We start from the raw sequence: 12,500 nt of genomic DNA, 5'->3' as shown, positions 1-12,500 counted from the left end.
CTTATGTCATATTTATTCTTCACAGACATAACAGAAACCTATGGACATATATCTTCGTAACAGACATCACAGAAAACCATGTCATATATCTTCGTCACAGACAGCAATTAAGAAAAGCCATGTATCAGTTCTTGTATGATATCCTCAACGACTTCTATTCCTGCCTTCCCCGCAGAGGAACTTCAGGAGGGCGTCGAAGCGTCCATAACCTGCAAGGTCGACGCCAACCCGCGGGACGTCAAGTACAGGTGGTTTCGAGGGGGAGACGAAGTGCCTGGGGCCGTGGGCGAAACTCTACCTCTGGGGGTCCTCTCGAGGACTGATCACGCTTCCCCAGTCGCCTGCGAAGTCACAAACTCCGTGGGGACGACGCGCAAGACCCAGCCCCTCAACGTCAGATGTGAGTAGTCCAGGATCTTGACCCAAAGGCATGAATCTCTCTCTCTCTCTCTCTCTCTCTCTCTCTCTCTCTCTCTCTCTCTCTCTGTTACTATACTAGTTGAAATGAATTCTTGAAATGAATTCTTCCTGTCTTTTATGTCCAAGTCTGTTCAGCACTAAGTTCTCTCTCTCTCTCTCTCTCTCTCTCTCTCTCTCTCTCTCTCTCTCTCTCTCTCTCATTGAGACTAACTCATCATGTACCTTGCATCTTGGCTGTTTCATCATAAAAAAGAAATATTAGTAGTGATTTTTAAAGATTAATGGTTAATTCCTTCAAGGTGTTAAAATATTGTCTTTTTGGAAGATATCTTTATAAGGTCCAATATAATTTGCAGTTTTTTGGACGCGGAAGATTTGCTTATTGATGACGATTGGTAAATTGCCAATATACTCTCCTGCTTAAAAAAAATACATATCAAGAGGTATTTCTGCACCAAAAGTATGATGTCGTCTGATGAGCCCTTGAAATATTAGTTTGATGCCATTGTTAAGATTAACAGGTGATCTCAGCAGAAAATTTGTCAGTATTAGTAAATAGAAAAGCTATTATTTTCTTATGGTATCCGTTTTTTTAAAGTATTGTAAGCCTTTATCAATTTTCATTGAATGACAGATATCGATAGCATTATCAAAATACCCAAATAACTTTTTTTTTCCAAATACATCAAATATAAAAGTAGTGCAATATCGGCATAATGTGCGTTTGCCTTCATCATCAGAGGGTTAATGTGTGTGTGTGTGTGTATATATATATATATATTATATATATATATATATTATATATATTATATATAGATATATATATATATTTTTCTTTTTTTATTATTTTTTTTTTCTACCCTAAAATTCAGGAGCGTGATCAAATTAAATCTTTCAAAGCTGTTCTACGAGATAATATTTTTCATTGAGGTGATTAAATCATGTGGCTTCGTTCCAATGATAGTTAACTCCCCCTGCAAGGCGTGTCCCTATTGAAGCTCGCGGTTATAACTTCTGCCTTCTATCACCTGGGTTTAATTATCTCCTGTAAGGTGTATGTGTGTGTGTGTGTGTGTGTGCTCAGTTGATCTCTTTGAAGGAAGTCGTAAAATAACGTAATCTCCTCCTCCATCCCTTGTTCTACGTCGAAGAACGTTTTCTGTTATTCATTGCATCCCTCTCTCACAGCATCCCTATTTATCGCGTTACTCTGGTCCTCTCCCTGCATCCCTATTTATCACAACCGCACGCGCGCGTATTCGTTCTTTTAAGAGATGGTCTCCGCATTTATGACGTCGCGGGAGGAGGAAGAGGAGGTGCGCGCCACTTTTTGACGCGATTTAATTACATTTGCATACGGGTATTGCCGAAGGTAAATGTCAGTAATTGTTTCGAGCCCGGTCGGGAAGAAGATGCTGCCGAGAGACTTGACAAAAAAAAAAAAAAAAAAAAAAAAAACAAAAAAAAAAAAAAAAAAAAACAAAAAAAATGAAATCGCTATTATTTTCTCTCTCTCTCTCTCTCTCTCTCTCTCTGCAAAGGTGACTCTCTTATTAGTAGGGACTTGAAAGGATCCATTATATCGGAAGTTGGTATTTGAGTGCTCCTGTTAAAAAGGCTGGAGAGAGGTGAAATTCTCTCGCACGTGGACGTGTGAGGAGAAGAAGAAGAAGAAGAAGAAGAAGAGGAGGAGGAGGAGGAAACCGAAATGGAGAAGTGGTGTGAGGGAAGGAGAATGACGTAGAATAAGAGGAGGAGCGAGAAGGAATTGTGGTTTATGGGTTTGGGGGAGGAGGAGGAGGATGGGTTAAAGATTTTGATTGCATTATCGCTTCCTTCTCTTGCGCCCAAAGAGGTTCCTGGGAGATGGAAAGTCGCGAGAGAGGTCTGCCGAGTTTATTTAGGACGCGGCACCAATTATTATTTTCCCCTGCTTCGTTCGATATCACTTGCTATTATATATATATATATATATATATATATATATATATATATATATATATATATATATATATATATATATATTCACAATAACGTGGTTAGAATATTTTATTTTAAGTAATAAAAGTCCACACTGATGTAAGCTATGCATTAAAGAAATTTACAAGACCGTAGCTTTCATCTACTTAAACAGTAGACCTCATCAAGTAGAGGAAATCTCCCGTCTTTGTAAAGGTTTTAATACACAGCTTACATAAGTGTGGACTTTCATTACTTACAATAAAATATTCTAACTACGTTATTGTGTGTGTGTGTGTGTGTGTGTATATATTATTATATATATCTATAATATATATATATATATATATATATATATATATATATATTATATATATATGATATATATGTATTATGTAAATTTATTAATTATTTTTAATTTATTTTTATTTATTCATTGGAGAGTCTCTTCATGAAAATGGGGCGATAACTTAATTTTATATTTGATAAGTCAGGGGCCTCCCCTAAATAGCAAAGAATCTAATATTAATAAAAATCAATGAACTGGGTAATTAAAGAATGAAAATAAACACCAGGAGCCAAGTAATTCATAAACTAATTATTTTGTGATGATGGAGGTATCTGACTTGGATTGTATTTACAGGCATTATTATTATTATTATTATTATTATTATTATTATTATTATTATTATTATTATTATTATTCTTTTATTATCAGAATGTGAAACCATATTCATATAAAATAAGGAAAGGGCCAGTATAAATGTATTAATTTCAGTTATTATTATTATTATTATTATTATTATTATTATTATTATTTATTATTATTATTATTATTAATAGTACTATTTATTCAGGATTTGAAATCTTATTAATTTGAAATAAACAAAGCTTCGAAAAATGTGAGTTGATTTGAAAACAGTAACATAAAAAACAGGGAAACACAGAAAGAAGAAGAGTTACTATTTAAAAAAGACAAATAAATTGCTAAATTAGTATATAAAAAAAAAAAGAAAAAAATTGAGAGTCTAGAAGGGATTCTTGATAAATTCTTGAGGCAAGAGACGTTCAGTTGCAGAATCGTGGTTGAGCAATATAGAGATTGCAATATGAATAAACATGAAATTTGGTAAGAAAATATACGATTTAATTTTCAATAGTGTTTGGACATTTTATTTTTGTTTATGATAATTGATTTCGTTTCAAGGTGGAAGCGAATTACTAAAATATATATGTATTATATTTAAACGACTATTTTGTAATCCAGAATGATAGCGAATTACTGAGTTATTATATATATATATATATATATATATATATATATATATATATATATATATGTGTGTGTGTGTGTGTGTGTGTGTGTGTGTGTGTGTGTGTGTGTTTCATTCATTTTGTATTTTTATTTTAAATCGAATGGTCGTATGTTTCATAAAAGTACTTATTTCAGGCAAAGAGTTTTTCTTTCACTCAAATATAGTAATTTAAAATTTTTACCAGTATATACTTTACACATTTTGAGTTTTTTGTTCCAAATCGAAAATTCGTTTCGAATTATTTGAGTAGTAATTCAGGTCAGTGTACCTTGAAAAATAAATTCCAAATTTATATGGTTTTTTAAATTACTAAATTACTCCTTATAACACACATATATATATATATATATATTTTATATTATTATATATATATATATGTATATATATATTTATATATAATTATAAATATGTGTGTGTGTAGTGTGTGTGTGTATATATTGTGTGTGGCGTTTTTGTTTTTATCGTTTTTTTATTCCGAATCACGATGAAAAAGAAATGATGTAAGCATGTATTTGATAAACAACGGGTCTTAAGAACATTTTGGCATGACAATGGGTTTTACCAAAGGGATCAGTGGCTGTTGTGCGTTTGTCAGCAGGATTTAAAAGTCAAGCGAGAGCGACTATACACAGCGAATGGAGAAAATCCGAAGCCATTTTGCCCTAAACAAATATGGCGCCACAAGAGGATTATCCTCATCTTCTTGGGATTTGACAAGGACGCCGGAGGAGGAGGAGGAGGAGGAGGAGGAGGTGGAGGTGAAGGTGGAGGGAGTTCGGTCCTGGCAAAGCTGTTGTAAGAGATAATCCTCCCTCCAATCAAGCGACCTTCTGTCGCGACGCACAATCCTCCCCCTTCTCTCTCTCTCTCTCTCTCTCTCTCTCTCTCTCTCTCTCACTCTCTCTCTCTCTCTGAAATTTAGTTAGTTCCATTGGACGAAATTATAACAACTAAAAAATTTCCCCTTTTCGGTTAACATATAAGAAAATATTTTCAATTCCGAGGTAGAACGAATTGGAAATTAAAGGACATTTGCATCTTGATGCATATAGTAATAAAATTATTGATATTATTATATTAATATATATACTAATAATTATATATAGGTATATCTATATATAATACTAGTATATTGGTATACCTGTATAATCTAATAATGTAAATATATATATATAATAACACTGGGTAAATATATTATATATATGTATATATATATATATCTATAAATATATATATAATTATTATATATATATAATTCTATAATGTATTGTAACTATAATTGCCTTGATTGAATAATTAGTTTATGCTGGCGTCGCAATATTTTAAGAATATTTACGTGTTTTTTTCCCAAAGGAATAGTCGTTGATTATAGAAAAAAAAAATTTTTCTTTACATCGAGGATACTCAGGAGGTCTGCGGATTAATCTGGGTGATTATATTAATCCATGTATATGTAGCCAGTTTTATTCTGAGAATGTTTTTAAAATGGATTTGTAGAGACATTAAAGGAAGGTGCATTAATTACTCAAATTAAACTTTCGAATTCTTCAGTCTTAGCGCAGAACTTATATTCACAGAAGTTGTGCTGCAGTTGTGTCAAGTTTAGTTTTTTTTTCTATTTTCTCTACCAAATTAAGTTTTGTAAAACACTTTCAGGTCTACTTTTTCTTATTTATTTTGTGCCATTTATTTTCTCTTAGCATCCATCAAAGGAAGTTTTTTTAAATAGATCTTAAAGAAGTTAACAGTGTTTTTCAGGAGTTAATTTTACTATATGGTAAGTTTCAAACTTCACATATTTGGTAGTAATGATTTATTTAATCATTTATTTTATAAGATTTAAGCATCACTGTCTTGCTAAAGATTTTAGAAAAAGAAATTCTTTGCACTTGATATTTGGAAATTTTTTAAAAGCGTGTTGATGTACGTTCAAAATTTCATTAGAAAGAGGATTTTTTTTTAATGTAGGGGCTCTTTCTACAGAATTTTTTATAAACCAAGTTAGTAGTCTCCTTTTTCCGTTTTATTTCTTTCTGGGGCAAGAGGCACGTTGAAATTTTTTTTTTTTAGGAGAATAAGTGCAGGGTAGTCTACCTTCCATTCTGCGTTGTATAGATTTGAAGACTCCTTTTGCACTTTATAATTAAACAAAGTAAATTAGGTATGATGCCTTGGAAGCACCCGTTTCGTGGTTTATTTTCTGTGGCCGAAACAGTTTATTGAAAAGGTGTTTAGGCTCCCTTTGCTCACGCATTTTTCTGTCGTAAAAAAAATAAATTTTGCGAAGCAGGTGTGCAACCTCAGTTTCATCAGCTTGTTTTTATTGAGAGTGTTGAGATATGCAAGAGAAGTTATCAAGTATTCTCTTCCAAGGTTATATGTAATTCTTTCAAAAAAAGCAAATGCTGTAAAAACAATTGTGAAGCTTATGTTACTTGACGACAAAAGAAGCCGAGTGAAAATAGGTCAGAGTTTTTCATATTTTATATTATTTTTTATTAACAAAGGACGCTGTATTTATTCAGGACTAATGAGCCGCAACGCATTATTCTTTGTTTCTCTCCCATCCTTGTGCAAGATATTTCACGGGAAATAGATACGGAGGTGGATACGGGACAACCCCCACCCCAACTCTAACCCAAACCCCACTTTAACCCCAACCCCAATCCAAATAAAGACCAAATAAATCTTAGTAGGTATGCGAAAATTTAAGTTTACTTTTTTACTCTTTTTTTTTTTTTTTTTTGGCGCCACTCATGAAAGATTTGTGTAAAGTAAAATAGAGACATGAAATGCTTAAGGAAAACAGGTTGACAGAGGGACACAAATGAAAGATACGTAAATACTAGATAAATCGTAAATGAAAGTTAAAAGAAAATATATCACATAAAAAAAATAAACACAAACAGATGAAAACGAAAGATGAAAAAATTTTGTATTGGAAAAATTCTTTATTGAAAACAGAAAACAAAAAAAATTAAAATTCGATGACAATCACTTTCTAAAATTAACCTCCAAGCAAAAAAAAAAAAAAAAAAAACAAAAAATCTACGAAGTTAAATTCTGACGGTATAAAAAGATAAAAGAACCCTCCACGAAAAAAAAAAAAAAAAAAAAAAAGCTGAAGAGCGAAAACTTTGATAACCCGGCATCAGCATTTGATTCGACCCAATGATCGAGTTCCAGCGAGGTTGATTAATTCTTTTTTCCGAAAAAGTTTTGACTAATTTACTTCAGATATTCTGTCCGCAGATGGAAGAGGGGGAGGGGGGAGAGTTTGTCGTTGCGTAGGGGAGAAGATTCCCTTTGAATATGATTTCAATGAATGGAACAATGGAGATTCCCTTAGAATATTATTGAAAGGAAATGGAGGGAAAATAACGGGGATTCTCGTGGAATATTTTTTGAGCGAATGGATCAACGGGGTTTCTCCCTTCGAATATTATTTAAATTAAATGGAACAGCGGAGATTAACTTTGAATATTTTTAAAGGAAAGAGGAAAAATGCAGACTCATTTTAGAATGTTATTTAAATGAAATGGGACAATGGAGATTCTCTTTAAATATTATCAAAAGGAAGTTCATAAAAAGACGAAATTTCCTTTGAATATTATTCAAAGGAAAATAATGTGAAAAAAAAATTCACTTTAATAATATTTAAAGGAAATGGGGAAATAAACGGGAATTCCGACTGGATGCTACTTGAAAGGAAAAATGGAAAAAACGAAGATTCCTTTTGGCTAATATTTAGAATGAATGTGACAAATACGAAGATTCCCTTTGATTATCATTTAAAGGAGATTAGGGAAAGCGGAGATTCCCTTTGATTATTATTTAAAGGAAATGAGGGAAAGCGGAGGATTCCCTTTGATTATTATTTGAAGGAAATGAGGAAAAGCGGAGATTCCTTTTGATTATCATTTAAAGGAAATGAGGGAAAGCGGAGATTCCCTTTGATTATTATTTAAATGAAATGAGAAAAGGCGGAGATTACCTTTGAATAATATTTAGATGAAACGAGAAAAAGCGGAGATTGCCTTTAAATATTATTTAAATGAAATGAGAAAAAGCGGAGATTACCTTTGAATATTATTTAATAGAATAAGAAAAGCAGAGATTCCCTTTGAATATTGTTCAGTGGAATGACAAAAATCGGATATTCCCTTTGAATATTAATAAAATTGAATGAGAAAAACGAATATTGCTTTTGAGAAATTATTTAAAAGAAATGGAAAAAATGGATCGGCATTTTTTTATATTTTTAAAATTTGTTGTTGTTGTTGTTGATTAATGAGATGCTAATTGTAATTCCTGTTATCACAGTCTTCATTGCAATGATATTTACTCCTTTTAATTGAATATTTTAGTATCAAAGCTTTGAAATTCAAGGACAGGAAAACAATGACCATGTTTTAACTGACAACAATCACCATTTTTAAAATAAAAAAGATTCATTAAACTCATATATTTTTTTAAAGAAAGTTAACTCCATGAAATTATCGCCATTTTGTTTAAAAAAGTTATCAGAGGATAATGAAATGCTAATCTCTTTTTTCATATCGGTGTCCTGCTATCGGCGGCTGGCCCTCATAGGGTGGCAGAAAATTAGAATTTTGGGTTGGGTGTTGCCTGCCCCGGGGGGCGGAAGGGGGGAGGGGGGAGGTTAATACGGCCCGAAGGGGGTGGTGGGGAGGTGGTAGGGGTGGTTGACCCTCTATTCGCCAAGTTCAAGAACTATTTCCATACTACAGAAGAAGTTCCTGTGTCTCCGGTTCGTTCGAAGTCATCTCATTTCCGAATTAAAATATCATTACAAGTGAAAATCGTTTTAAAGTTTCCGAACACCACCCCCCTACGTCCAAAAGAAAAGAAAAAAAAGAGGCAGCGCCATCAAGGTACTCTTTTCTGCCAGATATCAATCAGTTTCTTCATCGGACACTTTTGTCATCTTCGCTTGCATGACTAGTAGCCCTTGGCAGTAAAAGGGTACAGGGTTAGCATTCGAGTGTCAAATTTCCCCGTCAACAAACGAGTTTGTCGCTCCTTAGTGCCGGATTACCTCTCTCTCTCTCTCTCTCTCTCTCTCTCTCTCTCTCTCTCTCTCTTCTCTCTCTTACACTCATTCTCTTTATATATATGTATATATATAAAATTAACTATGTATAGTAGAATTAAAAATGGCACTCTTGCAAAATTAATGCTCTCTCTCTCTCTCTGCATATATATTTAGCATCCAATGATGGTTCTCTCCGTACTTTCAACGTAAAAGGCGATATTATCACTTAGTTGTCTGTACACTTTCCAAGTTGTTTTTATGCTATTGCTTTTGTTCATGCCTAGGATCACTCAGTCTATCTTTCCCCACTTTAATTTGAAGAAATTAGCACACGCCTCGTGTGAGCTGGAGGTCGGATCACGCCTTATTATTCTATAGATAACTCTGGGCTTTACTCTCCCCTCCCTCCGTTCCTAATCTGCCTTGACCTGACTTTACAAATTCCTTCTCTTCTTACATGATTTACAGACGATCATTTGCTATTTCTAGTTCTTCGTTGGACGAGTGGATTACGTGCTCGCCTACCGATTCGGTTGTCGCGAGCTCTATTCCCAGGGGAATTGATTTCTGGTGATGAGAAATCCATTTCTCGCTATAAAGTGGTTCGGATCCCACAATAAGCTGTAGGTGCCATTGTTAGGTAAACAATTGGTACCCAACCACGTAAAATATATCTAATCCTTCGGGCTGGTCCTAGGAGAGCCACGTAAAATATATCTAATCCTTCGGGCTGGTCCTAGGAGAGCTATTCATCAGCTCAGTGGTCTGACTAAACTGAGATTTACTTTTAGCTTAATTTGCAGTTACTGCCTCCTACCTTTACCATTACGTCCTCCTCCTCCTCCTCCTCCTCCTCCTCCTGATTCTTTATCATCTCCATCTCTTCCTTCTCTTTCACTTCCTCATGACTTAACCACCACCATTAAATCTTCCTGCCCCTCCTCACTTTAATGCTACTTCCTCATTTGCGGTGTTCAGCTCCTCTCTCTCTCTCTCTCTCTCTCTGGTAGACATTAGAGGTGCCTCACACTGAGGGACCTGGGGCAACCCGAACAAGATGTAAGGTCAGTAAGGTAAGGTCTCTCTCTCTCTCTCTCTCTCTCTCTCTCTCTCTCTCTCTCTCCTTCTTCTTCTTCTTCTTCTTCTTCTTCTTCTTCTTCCTTTGCACATTATTATTTGCCTACTCTGAGCTCCATTCCTCTCTCTCTCTCTCTCTCTCTCCCTCTTTTCTCCTTCGTCTTCATCTTCCTTCGAACATCATTATTTGTCTACTCTGAGCTCTCTGTCTCTCTCTCTGTTTTCTTTGCACATGATTATCATATGCCAACCCCGAGCTCCAATCCTCTCTCTCTCTCTCTCTCTCTCTCTCTCTCTCTCTCTCTCTCTCTCTCTCTCTCTCTCCAAGCTTAGGAATGCCGCCTCCCTAGTGTGGGCTTTACTAAAAGGGTCATCGAGGCGTAAACAATTTATTCTGAACATTCCGTCCTATGATTTATTCAAATTTTAAATGGGTAGTCTTCCTGTTTTATCTCTGGAATCGTTCGGTGTTGGAGGTGGGGGGTATTTTATGATCTCTCTTTCACTCATTTTTCTCTTCTTTCTTTCTCTCTTTCTTGTTTTCTTTCTCCTCATTTATTTTTTTATTTATGTTTTCTAGTGTCCATGACAATTTCTGTTTCTTTTATGACAATTCTTTTTATCTTTGTATTTTAGTCAGTTTCGAGTTTTCCTTTCATATTTTCTTCCATTCCTTCTTTATTCCTCTCTGGTTTGGTTGTCATTTCCTTATTTTGGTTTTCTAGTTTCCGTGATATTTTCTGCTTCTTTTGTTTCAATATTTTCTTGTCGTTCTTTTATCTTTTTGTCTTTTAGTAGGCTTCGAGTTTTCTTTTCATATTTTGTATATATATATATATATATATATTATATATATATATATATATATATATATATATATAGTTATGTTTTTTTTTTCCAATTCCATATCATTTTCCGTCTTTTTTCCGTCTTCTCTGAAATGTTCTGCCGTTTTTTGCTTTTTCAATTACCTAATTTTTCAGTTATTCACGTCAATTTCTGTTTTGCGACTTTGTAATTAACCACTCGTTTTGGAATGTTTTCACTTTTATTTATTATAATTCCTCGTTTTTTCTCTATTTCGAATTGCAGTAATTTTTCATATTGGTTTTCATCGTTTTATCTGCTTTGTGACTTTGTGACTTTGTAAATAACCTCTCGCCTTTTTTATTTTGTTCATTATTTTAATTCCTCTCTCTCTCTCTCTCTCTCTCTCCTCTCTCTCTCTCTCTCTCTCTCTCTCTCTCTCGTGTAATTTTTCATGTATTTTCTTATCGTTTTATCTGTCCCATTTTTCACCTAATTTCTTCGTGTCTTCAAGAATGATCCTGTTTTCTTTTCTCTCTCTCTCTCTCTCTCTCTCTCTCTCTCTCTCTCTCTCTCTCTCTCTCTCGTGTAGTTTTTCATATTGGTTTTCATATATTTATCGTACTATCTCTCCCATTTTTTCACCTACTTTCTTCGTGTCTTCAAGACTTATCATCCTATTTTTCGTGTCGTTCGGGAAACAAATCCAACTTCGAAGTCATTCTTCAAATACGAAGTATACTGGGCCGCTGCCAGCAATGGCGGAACCTAATTTGTTTTGTCTCGACGAATCACATAATTACTGAAGTGTCATTTATCTCGTTGCTTATACCATTCTTCAAAGCACCACTACGCCCCCCCCCCCCCCCCCCCCCCCCCCCCCCCCCCCCCCCCCCCCCCCCCCCCCCCCCACCCCCCCCCGTCCCCCAACACACACACAAGGAATGATAATTCATTCACAGAAAAACATCTCTCCGAATAATATATTGCTACAGTTACTTGGGGAGTAAGCCTACAAAGGTCTGAAAAAGGTGTTCCACGTTGAGCTTTAAGATACAGGAATTTTAGGAAAGGATCTTTGTGATTTATTTATGAGAAAGAAAATGCAAAAAGGAAATAATGTGCATGTCAAACATTGCAGAAAATTATTTATTTTAATTTTAGTTGAAGAAACGACGCTCTATTTGGCCGCAGATTTTATCAGGTTTCCAATTACGTTAAAAGTTAGGAATGTAATGTTTACAACTTGTGCGTGAGTTGAAGATCTTGTACACGTTCCCGAGTGAGTTGGAGGTTGGATCACACCTTGTTGGTTTTATCATATTATTCAGTCTATTGGATTTATTTTAAATCTTGGCCGTGTTTGACATGGTATTTATAGCGACATATTGCAAATTATGCACCATTACGGCAGTACAGCGTCTTGATGACGTAAGCTTGGAATATCGAGCAAATGTAACGTAGAATTTGACGTTGTAGTTTTCGCAATGAGTTGCCTGATGTGATATATGTGAAGGTTATGGTTACGGTGGCTTTATAGGTAAAAGATTTATTCAGCTATTTTTTTTTTATTTCAGACAATATAAAAAGAAAACAAAAACCATATATATATATATATATATATATATATATATATATATATATATATATATATATATGTATATATATATATATGCATATATATATATCATATGCATTTTTTTATTTATTATAGTATATACATACATATACGCACCTACCAATCTCTTCCTGGATACACTCTTTCCACGGTTCTTTATACCCAAGTCTATGAATATTTTATCGGAGATCGATAATTTATTAAGGCGTCTTACCACCTTTTTCAGATAGAATGTCCGGACGAAAAA

General features: G+C 34.3%; 1 pseudogene; it reads left to right on the top strand.

Moving 5' to 3' along the window:
• LOC135226582 (irregular chiasm C-roughest protein-like) overlaps positions 1–12,500 on the top strand; it is a 198,669-nt pseudogene that overhangs the window by 164,255 nt on the left and 21,914 nt on the right.

The sequence above is a fragment of the Macrobrachium nipponense genome, chromosome 14, assembly GCF_015104395.2.
Source record: "Macrobrachium nipponense isolate FS-2020 chromosome 14, ASM1510439v2, whole genome shotgun sequence".
NCBI lineage: Eukaryota > Metazoa > Arthropoda > Malacostraca > Decapoda > Palaemonidae > Macrobrachium > Macrobrachium nipponense.
This window is presented reverse-complemented; position numbering and strand designations above follow the sequence as displayed.